Below are 18,708 nucleotides of genomic sequence, written 5' to 3'. Positions count from 1 at the left end.
TTTCACTCATGAATTCAGTACAAACTCAATTCACTATTTGGACTTAGAAATAGAAATTAAAAATATGATGATTACAACCAAAACATTTAAAAAAAAAACAGATGCCAATAACTACATACACAATAAAAGCTGCCACCTAAATAAATGGAAAACAAATATCCCCAAGAATCAATTCACCAGAATCAGGAAAAATTGTTCAGATATTAACCAATACTCCACCCAATCAGAAACCTTAAAACAAAGATTCATTGAAAAAAGATATAACATCCACACTTTGGAGAAAACACAATTAGAGGTAAAAGAAATGGATAGGAACTTGATACTCGCACCAAAACAAAAATCAGCACCTAACCAAAACAAAAATGATCCCTTATTTATACCTTTTATAACGCAATACAACTCACAACATCATGAAATCAAAAAGATTTTAAACAAACACTGGCATTATATAAAACATGACCAAATTTTGGGACATAGATTGAAAAATAATCCAGACATCATTTTTAGGAAAGCAAAAAATCTGAAAAACATACTATCACCAAGTGAATTTAAAAATAAGGAAATCCACAACCCCAATACATTCGATCTTAACAAAGAAAAAGTTGAAGGTTTCGTTCCTTGTATATCCTGTAAATCATGCAAACATAGTAGCAAGATTAAAACCCTGAAATCTAATAATAACAATCAATATATCAACATCAAGGAAATCATACGATGTTCAGATAAGAATGTCATTTATTGTTTACAATGTTTATGTGGTTACCAATACTTTGGCCAAACTAGCCGTATGCTTAGAGACCGCATAAGAGAACATCTTCACCATATCGAACATAAATCAACTAACACCAATCTATATAAACATTTTACTGAACATCATAATGGCAATATCCACCACCTGAAATATTGGGGAGTCAAAAAAGTTTTCCTTAATCCCAGAGGGGGAAATCTAGAAAACCTCCTACTTAGAAAAGAAGCGGAATATATTTACTCCTTTAAAACTTTATATCCACATGGATTAAATATGGAGTTTGATTTAAACTTTCTGATCTAATACTTTTAGATTTAAACATTCCTATATTTACATATATTCATAGAGGAATATATCATATAACATCTTCGTTTCGAAATTTGTCGCAAATTTTAACAGTAATCAGCTACAAAACTGCAAAATAATTAAAGCATTGTTATGCTGATGCAAAAACTCAAAGTTATCACATACGTCCGAACACACACACACCCCCCCTTCTTTCCAACTCACAATTATATATAGTTTATTTTTCCCATTCACAAATTTATACAGTTTATTTCTTTCAACTATATAATGTTTTATAGAGGGCGCACACACAAACTAAACACACAATAAGATCAACTATGTTTAGAAAATTATGAGTAACTTTATATGTTAAAATTTTCAATCAAGCTGACGTTATCATATCATTTCACAAATCTGTACTACAGCTAAAAATTGTAACCGAACACACTGCACAAATATCTGCACAAAGATTGGTCAACAAAGAATCTCTAATTAACCAATCAGGACCTACCTACCCCTTTTTAAAAAGGACCGCGAACACTCTCAGAGGCATCTTGATAAAGGCACCCGCCGAAATGCGTAGATCTGCCCACCTGAGTGTGCACCCTCTTTGACATTTTATGCCCACACTGTGGGATAAGAACTATCTTCCCTTCAACGGATTCAACTCTATCTAGCGCTTGAAATAATAAGCGCAAAAGAAGCAAAACAAAAACACCGGACGACAGACAGAACTGCCTCTTAGAGACTCCTGCAAACCCTGAACACCTACCAGCAAAATTACAAGGGTAAACAGTCTCAGAGACCAACGGATATTCCTAATTAAACTCCTGCTAAAGATTGAAGAATTTTCAAACGCTATAAGCCTCTTAGAGACTCCTGCAAACCCTGAACAGCATACTAGCAAAAAATAGGGTATACAGTCTCAGAGACCAACGGATATTTCATTTTTGAACCCCCGCTAAACATCGAGGAACTTTCAAGCACCTTAACAACGATAAAACGGCTACGATTTTTCTTTAGCACAGCCAATGGAGATACACATTGTATCAGCCTCTTTTAAAACTTTGTAACTCCTAAAAAAGGAAATAGAAACAAATCTACTGCTTGTTCCTATTTAACCACCAAAGCCACAAAAAGCAAAAAGCAAGATTGTCAAATTAAAGGCTGTAATTACTCCAAACGTATATTGCCTCCGCAACGGTTTTTTATGACCCCATAAAGCTAAAAAGCCTTTCACACTCAAGACAAAATCGTGAGTACCAGAACAACAATAATACGAAACTTTTAAAGCCTCAAAAGAGACTATATAGACAACAGAAGCAAGCAAAAAGTGTACAATATTTTAGCAACTATTTTCTATCCTTAAGTATTGTTATTACAAATTATACATTGTATTTTGTTTTATATTGTCTTAAAGTAATAGAGCTCTATACTTTTATTATGCACATGTTTTAAAGTGTTTTAAAATAAATATATTTTTTCAACCAAAACGTATAAGCATAAACTCTTATTTAGGTTACACAGTAACATACAAACACCATCGAATACACCTTTAGCTCCCCTCACCTTGGTTATTGCGCTTCATTCTTTGACAGTCGTTTGAAGGAACAACTGTCACACTTGTAGGGTTTAGAGCGTGGTTATATAAACCAGTTTCCCCAATATTAACACTCACCAGGTGCACTCACTCTAAACTTGTTTTTCACTAATCACTTACTTCCTTCTATTTGAGTTTGAGACACACCGTTTTTTTCACAAAGAATATACAAAGAATATATAATACTATCTATAAATTGTTAACTTAAAGACAAAGTTTAACTTCAAAAAGTTAATCGGGCCCCAACACATTATCATACTTTTATCTTTTTCTTTTTCTTTTCCACTTTACTACCAATATGGATATATTTGCACAAAGAGAAGAAATATTACAAGGTATCTCTATAGAACACCAAAACCAAGATATTAATCCCCACACAAATACTCCTAAAAATCTGACAGAACTATGTGATAACTTAGAAAAACTTTTGATTAAAGAACTAAAAAATACCATAGAAATCAAATACACAGAAAAATATATTGAGAATAACATGGTCCCAAGAGGACTTAGATTAAAGAAAAATTGTACATTCAACCTAAACGATGAACTATCTAATGAATGGTTTGATACCCTTGAAAACGCTTCTATAACATTAATGAAAATAATAATCAAGTCTAGAAACATCACATTAAGTGAGACTAAAAAGGAAATAGACCAACAAAAAAACATTTTAAAAATTTATGAAAACAATACTGAGTTCCTAAACAATCAAAAAGAAATTTTTAACACCATTTCAAGTTTTAAAGAAAATATTCTAGCAACGAAATCATCTAAATATAATAGAGATCTGGAAGACTACTCTGAAACTCTAGATATTGATATTCCAATAGAAATAGATTCCACAAACGAGAATGCAGCTGAAATAGTCGCTTCTCCAATTCCAAAAACTTTAGACAAATCATATTTATTTGGGAAATCTAACCATACAAATATAAACCAAAATAAACCCCCACAATCGAATCACACGACATTTAGGAATCAAATTCCATCAGACATACGAAATATAGAAGGATCTAATAAACAACAAAACTATCATAGAAGACAATACACTAACTACCCTGATGACCAATACCACACAAAAGCACAAACAGAAGAAAAATTCGTAAGTCAAAATAGATATGACACAAGAACACCCAAAAATTCTTTTTCAAACCAACATTCTTTTTCAAACCAATATTCACATAACAATTATGATTTGTCGAATAACGATTCAAACATAGATTGGGGCTATACCCCTAGGAGAAATTACTCATATAGAGAATACCAACACAATTCAAACCATAACAGAAATAATTATAATCAAAGAAATAACTATGAACATAGATGGGATAACCGAGAATGGAATTACAAACCAGATAACCAATATCCTTATAGACACAATTATGACCAATCTGATCACTACACATACAAGAATAAAAATAAAAACTCTTATTACACTAATCACAAAAGAAACCATTTTGACTCCAACTCAGATTGGAGAATTCAAACAAGAAATAGATATCAACCATTAGAACAAGACACAAGGTCCCCCGCACCTCATATTGCAGAACAACAGAAGGTTTTTTTAGAACAGGCCCCTTTAGGGGAAGGAACATCAAAAACCAACACACACCGCATCCTCCCAAAAAGAATCGTAAGAAACAAACGAGGATTAGAGGTAGGAGAAACGGAAGAAAATCTAGACAAAATCCCGAAAAGACAGAAATAAAACATACAGGAATATTCAACATAAGTAAATACCAATTAAATCCTCTCCAAAAATCAGTTCTAAGTAAAGGCTTATCATTTGCCCCATCATGCAAATTAAATAAATTTGAAACCCTCATAAACATAAACCAATACATACGTAAACTCACCTTAAAAAGATATTTCATAAAGAACCCTCTCGAGAACAGAACCCTCAAAGAAAATGAACAAAAAATTTAAACACACAAATCTAAAAGCGCCCTCAACGTTCTATCCCACAAATGAAAAAAGCGAAGACATTAAACTCTTTGAGAAAATGGTCAAACAAGATATAGACAAACTAGATCAAAACAAATTCATAGAGTGGAATATGACTCAAAAGGAACTAAAAATAATAAAAGATCTAAAAAATAATAACGAAATCACTATTAAGCAAGCTGACAAGGGCGGAGGAATAGTCCTTATGGACACATCTTTTTATTTAGAGGAATCTTATAGACTTCTAAATGACCAAACAACATATAAAAAATTAAGATCTAATCCCTTAAAAAACCAAACAAAAAAACTACAAGATCTTCTTGTAAAAGCATTAAACTCAGGAGTACTTACAAAAAATGAATTTGATTTTATAAACATTGTAAATCCCATTTCACCTACTTTTTACATCCTTCCCAAAATCCATAAAAACTTAACTAAACCCCCTGGACGACCTATCATATCAGGCATAGGATCCCTCACATCAAATCTTTCGCAATATGTCGATTTCTTCTTACAGTCATACGTTTCCCAGTTACCCTCCTATCTAAAAGACTCGACTCAATTACTCAACATCCTAAAAGATATATCTTGGGAAGAAAACTTCCTTCTAGTAACATGTGATGTAAATTCCCTATACACAAACATAGATCACCAAAAAGGGCTTAAAGCTATAAAATTCTTCTTAGACAAGGACCCAAATTTAAATAAAGAACAAAATAAATTCCTAATTGATTGTATCCATTTTATATTATATAACAACTCTTTTTTATTTAATGAAGAGATTTTTCTACAACACAAGGGGACTGCTATGGGCACAAGGTTCGCCCCCAGTTATGCTAATCTATTCATGGGTTATTTTGAACATAATTACATAAATTCTAGCCCATGGGGGGCGAACCTTGTGCTATATTACCGCTATATAGATGACCTATTTATAATTTGGAAAGGCGAACCTGAACTTCTAGAATTATTTCTAGAAGACTTAAATAACAACATACTAGGCCTTAATTTCACTCATGAATTCAGTACAAACTCAATTCACTATTTGGACTTAGAAATAGAAATTAAAAATATGATGATTACAACCAAAACATTTTTTAAAAAAACAGATGCCAATAACTACATACACAATAAAAGCTGCCACCTAAATAAATGGAAAACAAATATCCCCAAGAATCAATTCACCAGAATCAGGAAAAATTGTTCAGATATTAACCAATACTCCACCCAATCAGAAACCTTAAAACAAAGATTCATTGAAAAAAGATATAACATCCACACTTTGGAGAAAACACAATTAGAGGTAAAAAAAATGGATAGGAACTTGATACTCGCACCAAAACAAAAATCAGCACCTAACCAAAACAAAAATGATCCCTTATTTATACCTTTTATAACGCAATACAACTCACAACATCATGAAATCAAAAAGATTTTAAACAAACACTGGCATTATATAAAACATGACCAAATTTTGGGACATAGATTGAAAAATAATCCAGACATCATTTTTAGGAAAGCAAAAAATCTGAAAAACATACTATCACCAAGTGAATTTAAAAATAAGGAAATCCACAACCCCAATACATTCGATCTTAACAAAGAAAAAGTTGAAGGTTTCTTTCCTTGTATATCCTGTAAATCATGCAAACATAGTAGCAAGATTAAAACCCTGAAATCTAATAATAACAATCAATATATCAACATCAAGGAAATCATACGATGTTCAGATAAGAATGTCATTAATTGTTTACAATGTTTATGTGGTTACCAATACTTTGGCCAAACTAGCCGTATGCTTAGAGACCGCATAAGAGAACATCTTCACCATATCGAACATAAATCAACTAACACCAATCTATATAAACATTTTACTGAACATCATAATGGCAATATCCACCACCTGAAATATTGGGGAGTCAAAAAAGTTTTCCTTAATCCCAGAGGGGGAAATCTAGAAAACCTCCTACTTAGAAAAGAAGCGGAATATATTTACTCCTTTAAAACTTTATATCCACATGGATTAAATATGGAGTTTGATTTAAACTTTCTGATCTAATACTTTTAGATTTAAACATTCCTATATTTACATATATTCATAGAGGAATATATCATATAACATCTTCGTTTCGAAATTTGTCGCAAATTTTAACAGTAATCAGCTACCAAACTGCAAAATAATTAAAGCATTGTTATGCTGATGCAAAAATTCAAAGTTATCACATACGTCCGAACACACACACACCCCCCCTTCTTTCCAACTCACAATTATATATAGTTTATTTTTCCCATTCACAAATTTATACAGTTTATTTCTTTCAACTATATAATGTTTTATAGAGGGCGCACACACAAACTAAACACACAATCAGATCAACTATGTTTAGAAAATTATGAGTAACTTTATATGTTAAAATTTTCAATCAAGCTGACGTTATCATATCATTTCACAAATCTGTACTACAGCTAAAAATTGTAACCGAACACACTGCACAAATATCTGCACAAAGATTGGTCAACAAAGAATCTCTAATTAACCAATCAGGACCTACCTACCCCTTTTTAAAAAGGACCGCGAACACTCTCAGAGGCATCTTGATAAAGGCACCCGCCGAAACGCGTAGATCTGCCCACCTGAGTGTGCACCCTCTTTGACATTTTATGCCCACACTGTGGGATAAGAACTATCTTCCCTTCAACGGATTCAACTCTATCTAGCACTTGAAATAATAAGCGCAAAAGAAGCAAAACAAAAACACCGGACGACAGACAGAACTGCCTCTTAGAGACTCCTGCAAACCCTGAACACCTACCAGCAAAATTACAAGGGTAAACAGTCTCAGAGACCAACGGATATTCCTAATTAAACTCCTGCTAAAGATTGAAGAATTTTCAAACGCTATAAGCCTCTTAGAGACTCCTGCAAACCCTGAACAGCATACTAGCAAAAAATAGGGTATACAGTCTCAGAGACCAACGGATATTTCATTTTTTAACCCCCGCTAAACATCGAGGAACTTTCAAGCACCATAACAACGATAAAACGGCTAAGATTTTTCTTTAGCACAGCCAATGGAGATACATATTGTATCAGCCTCTTTTAAAACTTTGTAACTCCTAAAAAAGGAAATAGAAACAAATCTACTGCTTGTTCCTATTTAACCACCAAAGCCACAAAAAGCAAAAAGCAAGATTGTCAAATTAAAGGCTGTAATTACTCCAAACGTATATTGCCTCCGCAACGGTTTTTTATGACCCCATAAAGCTAAAAAGCCTTTCACACTCAAGACAAAATCGTGAGTACCAGAACAACAATAATACGAAACTTTTAAAGCCTCAAAAGAGACTATATAGACAACAGAAGCAAGCAAAAAGTGTACAATATTTTAGCAACTATTTTCTATCCTTAAGTATTGTTATTACAAATTATACATTGTATATTGTTTTATATTGTCTTAAAGTAATAGAGCTCTATACTTTTATTATGCACATGTTTTAAAGTGTTTTAAAATAAATATATTTTTTCAACCAAAACGTATAAGCATAAACTCTTATTTAGGTTCTACTGCTGCATTATCACATTGCCCCCTGACGCGCGACATCGCTCCTTACTTCTGGAAGCCCTCGAGTTGATCTGCCTGTGCTCTCCGGCGCCATCTTGACACGCAGGCTAAGCCACTATTTCATCCTTTCCAGGTGCATCTTTTTTCCTCAGACTAGAACCAGGAAGGAAGTATCACAGGACTGCATAATCCCTGTGACGACCTTTACCTTCATTCCTTCGTGAAGTACTGTGGGGAAGGTCGGTGAGACTGCTCTTTGTCACCTCTTCAATTGTAACTGCACCACACAGCCTATTAGCTGTTTCACACTAATAAAAAATATACACGGTCACACCTGTTATGTAACTGCTGTGCTATACTTCATCTTCATCTGCTGCACCTCTCTGCCGATCCCTTCACTGGCTTCCTCTTGCCTCCAGGATTAAACACACAATTCTCACTCTGACATTCAAAGCCCTCAACTGCACTGCTCCCCCCTACATCTCAGACCTTGTCTCCAGATACTCTCCCTCCCGTCCCCTTCGCTCCGCTCATGATCTCCTATTCTCCTCCTGTCACGCTCGGCCGCTGGAAAGCTCCAGCTGTCCTCTCTGTGTGCTTGATTGACAGGTAGTCTGAGCTGCCCCTTCCTGATGATGTCAGTACCAGGCTTTTTATTCCGGGCTTCCTGTTTCTTCAGTGCCCGTTTGTTTGTTACTCTTTGTGGCTCCTGTGAGGACTTTGCTGTGGAATCTCTCTAATTACCAAACTCTGCAAAGACTGACTATCCTGGGTTAATCCTCTACTTCCTGATAACCTGTTGCCGAACATTGCAAGTACTATTTATTCTGTGAATCTCTCAATCTGCTTGATATCCTGTTGCCAAACATTGCAAAGACTGTTTATTCTGTGAAACTCTCAAACTGCATGTTTACCTGTTGCCAAAACTCTGCAAATACTGTTAATTCAGTGTAAACCTTCAAACTGCTTGATATCCTGTTGCCAAACATTGCAAGAACGGTTTATTCTGTGAAACTCTCAAACTGCATGTTTACCTGTTGCCAAAACTCTACAAATACTGTTAATTCAGTGTAAACCTTCAAACTGCTTTGATATCCTGTTGCCAAACAATGCAAAGATTGTCTATTCTGTGAAACTCTCAAACTGCATGACAACTGGTTGCCAATCCCTGCAAGTGCTGATTAATCTGTATTAACCCTCAAACTACCTGTTATCCTGTTATCTAACTCTGCATGTACTGACTATTCAGTATAAACCTACAAACTGCGTGATAACCTGTTGCCAAACTCTTCAAGGACTGACTACACAGTATTAACCCTCAAACTGCCTGATAACAAGTTACCTACTCCTGCATTATTAACTGTTTCTTGTTTACCCTTCTTCTGTCTGAGTATAAGTGACTATTTCTGCTCTCCTGATTCTGGGGAAGACTTTTCCTGTAACCAGTTCCTTACTCAGAAGTCTATTTGGCTGATATCTTGAATTACTTTGGACTCAGGCTAACCCTGCTCCATATCGTGAGTACATTGTTTTGTAGAGGTTGTCGTGGGGTCACGTCCTGGATTACACTCAGAGTGCAAGGGTGTTGTTTAAGTTCGCCCTAGCATTTGGGTCTTCTTCTGGACTTTTCCTAACCAGACAGTACAAACGGGCCATAATATGGACCCTGATGAGTTATCCAGGGCTGTGGCTCTACAAGGGCAACTTCTGGGAAATCATTCTGCTCATTTGCAATCTTTGGATTCCAAGCTTGACCAGATTACTGCTCTGCTACATAACCTCTCCGCTCCTTCTCAAGCTACTGTGACACCTACTGCAGCTGCTACTAGCTCCAATGCTGTCTTTAACCCACCTCAACCTGTTGGACAGTATATACCACGAATCCCACTTCCAGATAAATATGACGGTAATCCTGAAGAATGCAGTGGATTCCTTAATCAATGTCGTTTACACTTCAGAAACAATCCTCAAGTTTTTTCCAATTCTACTTCCAAGATCACCTTTTTTATTTCCCACATGAAGGGTAAGGCTCTAGCCTGGGTGTCTCCTCTTTTAGAGAAGAATGATCCTTTACTACAGGATGTGGAATTATTTGTGTCCATTTTTTGACAAGCCTGGGAGTTCTGCAGCTGCAGAGGCAGGATTGTTGGATCTGAGACAGGGATCCCTTTCGGTAGCTCAATATGCTATTGAATTCAGGACTTTAGCCGCAGAAACTGATTGGAACCATGGAACCTTACGGGCAGCCTTTCGCAAGGTACTTTGCGAACGCCTTAAAGATGAACTTGTATTTCGGGAACTCCCCGATTCATTGGATGGTCTTATCAATTTGTGTATTACTCTTGACAACCGGCATTCTGAACGTCTTCAGGAGAGAGATAGGAATCGGAGATCCTTTGTTAAATCTTCTTTTCATCCTCCTATTCGAGCCTCAAGTCTGTCTCATAATAATTCCCAATCTCCTGAGTCTGTGGAACCCATGGAAGTAGGAGCTATTAAATTGTCAGAAGCTGAACGCCATAGAAGACGTACTCTTGGATTATGTCTGTATTGTGGTACCAAAGGACATTTACTGAAGGACTGTCCTATCCGGCCAGTAAAAGCCAAGGCTTAACTTTTGATAGAGGGACAGAGTTAAGCCAGAATCCCATGTCTTCCCTCAATTCTAAACTTTTTGTTCCTGTAACTATCTCTTTTGGAGACACCAAGTTTCGAGCTCAAGCCCTCATTGACTCTGGAGCTGCTGGAGTTTTCATTGATTCAAACTTTGCTGACTCTCTCAGGATTCCTCTTCAAGCCAAGGAACAGTTAATTAAGGTAACCACTGTTAGTGGACAGCCTTTAGGTTCTGGTATCATACAAAATTCTACCATTCCTCTTCTTTTGTCTGTGGGCATACTCCATTCTGAAGTTATTCGTTTTGACGTCATCACTTCTCCCCACATACCGTTGATTCTGGGGTTACCTTGGTTGCAGCTTCATGATCCAGTCTTCTCATGGTCTAAAGGTGAACTTATTTCCTGGGGAACTACCTGTTTTTAACATTACCTGCAAAATCCCTCAAAACCATCTGGTCCTGTCGTAGCTATGGTGGAAGTTTCTGATTCATTGCCTAATTACTATCATGCCTTTAGTGATGTGTTTTCTAAGAAGGAGGCTGAGACATTACCTCCACACCAGATATTTGACTGTCCTATCGAATTGTTTTCAGGGGCTCCTCTACCTAAGGGAAGGACCTATCCCCTCTCTCGTCAAGAAAATGTCTCTATTGAGGAATACATAAAGGACAACTTAGCCAGAGGATTTATTAGTCCTTCCTCTTCACCTGTGGGTGCGGGTTTTTTCTTCATTGGGAAAAAAGATGGAGGTCTCCGTCCCTGTATCGATTATCGGGCCTTTAATCAGATTACTGTCAAAAACAGCTATCCTCTGCCGCTCATTCCTGAGTTATTTGATCGTCTTCAAGGTGCTTCTATTTTTTCCAAGTTAGATCTCCGTGGGGCCTACAATTTGGTCAGAATTCGTAAAGGAGACGAATGGAAGACGGCATTTAACACTAGATTTGGTCACTACGAGTATCTAGTAATGCCATACGGATTGTGCAATGCACCAGCAGTATTTCACACTTTGTTAACGAAATCTTCAGAGACTATCTAAATCAATTTGTTATTATTTATCTCGACAACATTCTGATCTATTCCAAAACATTACAGGAACATGTACATCATGTAAAACTGGTACTTCAGAGGTTACGAGACAATTCCCTGTTCGCTAAATTGGAGAAATGCTCTTTTCATCAGAGTTCCATTCCCTTTTTGGGTTATATCATTTCAGAATCAGGTTTTGAGATGGATCCTGCTAAACTTTCGGCTATCAAGGACTGGCCAAGACCAACCACTCTCAAATCCCTGCAGAGGTTTCTTGGCTTTGCCAATTACTATAGAAAGTTTATTAAAAACTTTGCTGACATCACGTCTCCGCTCACTTCTCTTACTAAGAAAGGGCAAAATTGTAAGAACTGGCCCGCTTCGACAGTACAGGCTTTTGAAACGCTAAAATCAGCATTTTCTTCAGCACCTCTTCTCAGTCATCCAATTCCTGATCTCCAGTTTATTTTGGAGGTTGACGCTTCTTCTATAGCAGCTGGAGCTGTTCTCTCCCAACGTGATCCGACTACCAGCAAGATACATCCTGTGGCGTTCTTTTCGAAAAAAATTCAATCCTGCCGAGTTAAATTATGATGTGGGCAATAAGGAGCTTTTGGCTATAAAATTAGCTTTGGAGGAATGGAGGCATTGGTTAGAGGGTACCAGTCAACCTTTTTTCATTCTGACAGATAATAAGAATCTTTTATACCTCCATACAGCTACTAGTCTCAATCCTCGTCAGGCTCGGTGGGCCTTGTTCTTCTCCAGGTTTAATTTTGTACTTTCCTATGTTCCTGGTTCAAAAAATTCCAAGGCAGATGCTTTATCTAGGCAGTTCCAATCTTCTGAGCCTTCTCCTTTGGATTCTGAACCTATACTACGTCCAGTCAAAGTTTTGGCTCAAGTATCCTCTTTTCCAGTACAGGCTTTACATGCTGCTCAAGTCCAGGTACCATCTTCTTGCAAACTACCTTCTGGTATCCTGTATGTACCCAAAGGATTACGTCTTAAGCTTCTACGTTGGGCTCACGACAACATTTCAGCAGGTCATCCTGGAGTAACCAATACTTTGTGGAAACTGAAGCAGCATGTTTGGTGGTCCACTATGAGGAGGGATGTTAAGGATTATATTGCTGCTTGTCATTCTTGTGCTTCGAACAAACAATCTTCTCATCGACCGTTTGGTCTATTACACCCTCTTCCTATTCCTCATTACCCTTGGTCTCACTTATCCATGGACTTCGTAACAGATCTTCCTGTTTCTGCTGGAAATACAACCATTTGGGTAGTGGTGGATCGGATCTCCAAGTCTGCTCACTTCATACCTCTTCCAGGCTTGCCTTCAGCTCAAAGACTTTCTGAACTCTTTGTTCTTCATATATCTCGTTTACATGGTTTTGCCACTGACATAGTCTCAGATCTCGGAGTTCAATTTGTTTCCAAGTGTTGGAGGTCTTTTTGTAAGCACTTCGGAATCAACATATCTCTTTCTACTTCACATCATCCTCAATCCAACGGACAGACTGAGCGTGTAAATCAAGCCTTAGAATCTTTTCTTAGACATTATGTAGACCATCACCACTCCAACTGGTCTCAGTTATTGCCTTTGGCGGAATTAGCTCACAACTCACGCTATAACGCCTCATTACAGACCTCTCCCTTTAAGGCAGCTTATGGTTTTGAACCTAGAACCTTTCCTATTATTACCAGTTCTACTGAAGTCCCTGGAGCGGATCGTATTGTGAAAAATCTCAGTAACCACTGACAACTCATTCGTCAAAATCTACTTTCCTCTTCCTTAAGACACAAGAGATATGCTGATCGCAGAAGGTGTAAGGCTCCTTTACTTCGTACTGGAGATAGAGTATTTTTATCCACTAGATTCATACGTCGAAAACAACCTTTTACTAAGTTGGGTCCTAAGTACATTGGACCTTTTCAAATTGTTTCTAAAGTTTGTTTTTCTGCATACCGCCTGGCTTTACCCAAGACTCTCAAGATATATACAGTGTTTCATGTCTCCTTACTCAAGCCAGTAATCTACAACCGGTACTCTATCAAGAGTAAACCACCTCCTCCACTTTCCGTAGAGGGAACTTCTGAGTTTGAAGTCAGCCAGATTTTGGATTCCAAGCTACGGGGCAATCGGCTGTACTACCTGGTCCATTGGAAAGGCTATCCTATCTCTGAACGATCTTGGGAACCAGCCTCTCATGTTCATGCTCCAGCTCTTGTCAAGTCTTTTCACAACAAATACCCTGCCAGGCCAGGTTGGGTCCCCCGGAGGGGTCCTTGAGGAGGGGGCACTGTCACGCTCGGCCGCTGGGAAGCTCCAGCTGTCCTCTCTGTGTGCTTGATTGACAGGTAGTCTGAGCCGCCCCTTCCTGATGATGTCACTACCAGGCTTTTTATTCCGGGCTTCCTGTTTCTTCAGTGCCCGTTTGTTTGTTACTCTTTGTGGCTCCTGTGAGGACTTTGCTGTGGAATCTCTCTAACTGCCAAACTCTGCAAAGACTGACTATCCTGGGTTAATCCTCTACTTCCTGATAACCTGTTGCCGAACATTGCAAGTACTATTTATTCTGTGAATCTCTCAATCTGCTTGATATCCTGTTGCCAAACATTGCAAAGACTGTTTATTCTGTGAAACTCTCAAACTGCTTGTTTACCTGTTGCCAAAACTCTGCAAATACTGTTAATTCAGTGTAAACCTTCAAACTGCTTGATATTCTGTTACCAAACATTGCAAAGACTGTTTATTCTGTGAAACTCTCAAACTGCATGTTTACCTGTTGCCAAAACTCTGCAAATACTGTTAATTCAGTGTAAACCTTCAAACTGCTTGATATCCTGTTGCCAAACATTGCAAAGACTGTCTATTCTGTGAAACTCTCAAACTGCATGACAACCTGTTGCCAATCCCTGCAAGTACTGATTAATCTGTATTAACCCTCAAATTACCTGTTATCCTGTTATCTAACTCTGCATGTACTGACTATTCAGTATAAACCTACAAACTGCGTGATAACCTGTTGCCAAACTCTTCAAGGACTGACTACACAGTATTAACCCTCAAACTGCCTGATAACAAGTTACCTACTCCTGCATTATTAACTGTTTCTTGTTTACCCTTCCTCTGTCTATGTATAAGTGACTATCCCTGCTCTCCTGATTCTGTGGAAGACTTTTCCTGTAACCAGTTCCTTACTCAGAAGTCTATTTGGCTGATATCTTGAATTACTTTGGACTCAGGCTAACCCTGAGTACATTGTTTTTTAGAGGTTGTCGTGGGGTCACGTCCTGGATTACACTCAGAGTGCAAGGGTGTTGTTTAAAGGGACACTGTACCCAAATTTTTTCTTTCATGATTCAGATAGAGCATGCAATTTTAAGCAACTTTCTAATTTACTCCTATTATCAATTTTTCTTTGTTCTCTTGCTATCTTTATATGAAAAAGAAGGCATCTAAGCTTTTTTTCTTGGTTCAGAACTCTGGACAGCAGTTTTTGATTGGTGGATGAATTTATCCACCAATCAGCAAGGACAACCTAGGTTGTTCACCAAAAATGGGCCGGCATCTAAACTTACATTCTTGCATTTCAAATAAAGATACCAAGAGAATAAAGAACATTTGATAATAGGAGTAAATTAGAAAGTTGCTTAAAATGTTATGCTCTATCTGAATCACGAAAGAAAAAAATTGGGTTCAGTGTCCCTTTAAGTTCGCCCTAGCATTTGGGTCTTCTTCTGGACTTTTCCTAACCTGACACCTCCACTCTTGTTACCTCCTCACATTCCCGTTTACAAGACTTCTCCAGACTGGCTCCCATCTTATGGAACTCTCTGCCTCGCTCCACAAGACTCTCCCCTAGTTTTAAAAGCTTCAAGCTCTCTCTAAAGACTCTACTGTTCAGGGATGCATACAACCTACACTAAACTTTCTTTATAACAGTTCCTGTCCTCCATTGCTATCCCCTTGAACTCCCTTAGCATGTAAGCCTATGAGCCCAGCTCAGATCTGTTATCTTGTATACCGCCTATGTTTATAGCGCTGCAGAATCTGTTGGAGCTCTACAGGGAGTGCAGAATTATTAGGCAAGTTGTATTTTTGAGGATTAATTTTATTATTGAACAACAACCATGTTCTCAATGAACCCAAAAAACTCATTAATATCAAAGCTGAATATTTTTGGAAGTAGTTTTTAGTTTGTTTTTAGTTTTAGCTATTTTAGGGGGATATCTGTGTGTGCAGGTGACTATTACTGTGCATAATTATTAGGCAACTTAACAAAAAACAAATATATACCCATTTCAATTATTTATTTTTACCAGTGAAACCAATATAACATCTCAACATTCACAAATATACATTTCTGACATTCAAAAACAAAACAAAAACAAATCAGTGACCAATATAGCCACCTTTCTTTGCAAGGACACTCAAAAGCCTGCCATCCATGGATTCTGTCAGTGTTTTGATCTGTTCACCATCAACATTGCGTGCAGCAGCAACCACAGCCTCCCAGACACTGTTCAGAGAGGTGTACTGTTTTCCCTCCTTGTAAATCTCACATTTGATGATGGACCACAGGTTCTCAATGGGGTTCAGATCAGGTGAACAAGGAGGCCATGTCATTAGATTTTCTTCTTTTATACCCTTTCTTGCCAGCCACGCTGTGGAGTACCTGGACGCGTGTGATGGAGCATTGTCCTGCATAAAAATCATGTTTTTCTTGAAGGATGCAGACTTCTTCCTGTACCACTGCTTGAAGAAAGTGTCTTCCAGAAACTGGAAGTAGGACTGGGAGTTGAGCTTGACTCCATCCTCAACCCGAAAAGGCCCCACAAGCTCATCTTTGATGATACCAGCCCAAACCAGTACTCCACCTCCACCTTGATGGCGTCTGAGTCGGACTGGAGCTCTCTGCCCTTTACCAATCCAGCCACGGGCCCATCAATCTGGCCCATCAAGACTCACTCTCATTTCATCAGTCCATAAAACCTTAGAAAAATCAGTCTTGAGATATTTCTTGGCCCAGTCTTGACGTTTCAGCTTGTGTGTCTTGTTCAGTGGTGGTCGTCTTTCAGCCTTTCTTACCTTGGCCATGTCTCTGAGTATTGCACACCTTGTGCTTTTGGGCACTCCAGTGATGTTGCAGCTCTGAAATATGGCCAAACTGGTGGCAAGTGGCATCTTGGCAGCTGCACGCTTGACTTTTCTCAGTTCATGGGCAGTTATTTTGCGCCTTGGTTTTTCCACACGCTTCTTGCGACCCTGTTGACTATTTTGAATGAAACGCTTGATTGTTCGATGATCACGCTTCAGAAGCTTTGCAATTTTAAGAGTGCTGCATCCCTCTGCAAGATATCTCACTATTTTTTACTTTTCTGAGCCTCTCAAGTCCTTCTTTTGACCCATTTTGCCAAAGGAAAGGAAGTTTCCTAATAATTATGCACACCTGATATAGGGTGTTGATGTCATTAGACCACACCCCTTCTCATTACAGAGATGCACATCACCTAATATGCTTAATTGGTAGTAGGCTTTCGAGCCTATACAGCTTGGAGTAAGACAACATGCAATAAGAGGATGATGTGGTCAAAATACTCATTTGCCTAATAATTCTGCACTCCCTGTACAAATAACTGATAATAATAATACTTACATAACTGCTTACCAGAAATAAGAAGGTGTACCATCTGGATATATGGTTCTTGTCTGTAAGATCTTAAAACTCATCTTGTCTGGACCTCAAAGCCAGTACTGATACACCTTACAATTTTCATTGGAACTTACAGCATGATTTGCTAGTATTCCTCATTACTATTGAGCCTCCTGGCCAAAAAAGGCGGAAAAAAAAAGAAGAAAGAAAGAGAGAGAGAGAGAAACATAAGCAAAAGTTGCAGATAAATGTTTTGCTTCACTGGAATTTATTTTTATTCTCTATCACTAATGGAGTGCATACTTGCTAGTCACATGAACAGTTTTTTTATTTTTTTTATTTTAATTCTCTCTTAAACCACAGTTAAAGGGGTTAATATAGGTTCAGGCACAAGTGAAATATTCTATATACCTTAATTTGTAATGCTTCTATACATACTGCAAGTTTATTTTTGAGACTGCAAAATACAAGGATTATTTTATTTTAAGTTTTATGTACGCTACCTGCTTTTATTGAGATTACAATACAAAAACTTTGCAAATATACCATAACAACCTTGTCACAGCTTTGTGTGCTTTTACATGGGACTTTAGCTGCCTTATTTCTTGCTAATCTGGGTGAAGATTTCATGCAAGGTGGGATCTTTGTCTCTCTAAACTGAACCAACAACAAAGCCTTACTTTGCTTATACATACAACAGATTATTTTCTCTGTGCATACATTGAAGCTTCAGCACCATCTTGTGGAAAATACATAGTGCTACATTGGATTTGTCACAGTATCAGTTCTATGATGTAGATCACTGATTTGCAACCTTTTTTTGCCGTGGCACACTCTTTTACATTAAAAAATCCTGTGGCACACCACCATCCCAAAATTTTACAAAATCACGCATTGTAGCCTAATACAGGATATATATACAGTATATATATATATATATATATATATATATACACTGTACTGTGCTGTCATGCCATGCCTCCTACAAACTATACATGACATATTGACATTCTTTTACAAACAATCTTGGGCCCGATCCGATAAAAATCGTCGCCCGCAAAAGTTGGCGACGCCAATATTTGCGCTGGTTTGGTATCTTATATACGGCGTAACTTAGAAGTTACGCGCGTATATTTCTGGCGTCGCCCGTAGTTTTTTGGGCCATAGACAGGTATACAAAACCAGCGCAGTTTGGTATCCAATATACAGCGTAAGGACTTACGTGGCGAAAATGGAGAAATCTTACTCCATTTTCAAC

The sequence above is a fragment of the Bombina bombina genome, chromosome 1, assembly GCF_027579735.1.
Source record: "Bombina bombina isolate aBomBom1 chromosome 1, aBomBom1.pri, whole genome shotgun sequence".
NCBI lineage: Eukaryota > Metazoa > Chordata > Amphibia > Anura > Bombinatoridae > Bombina > Bombina bombina.
This window is presented reverse-complemented; position numbering follows the sequence as displayed.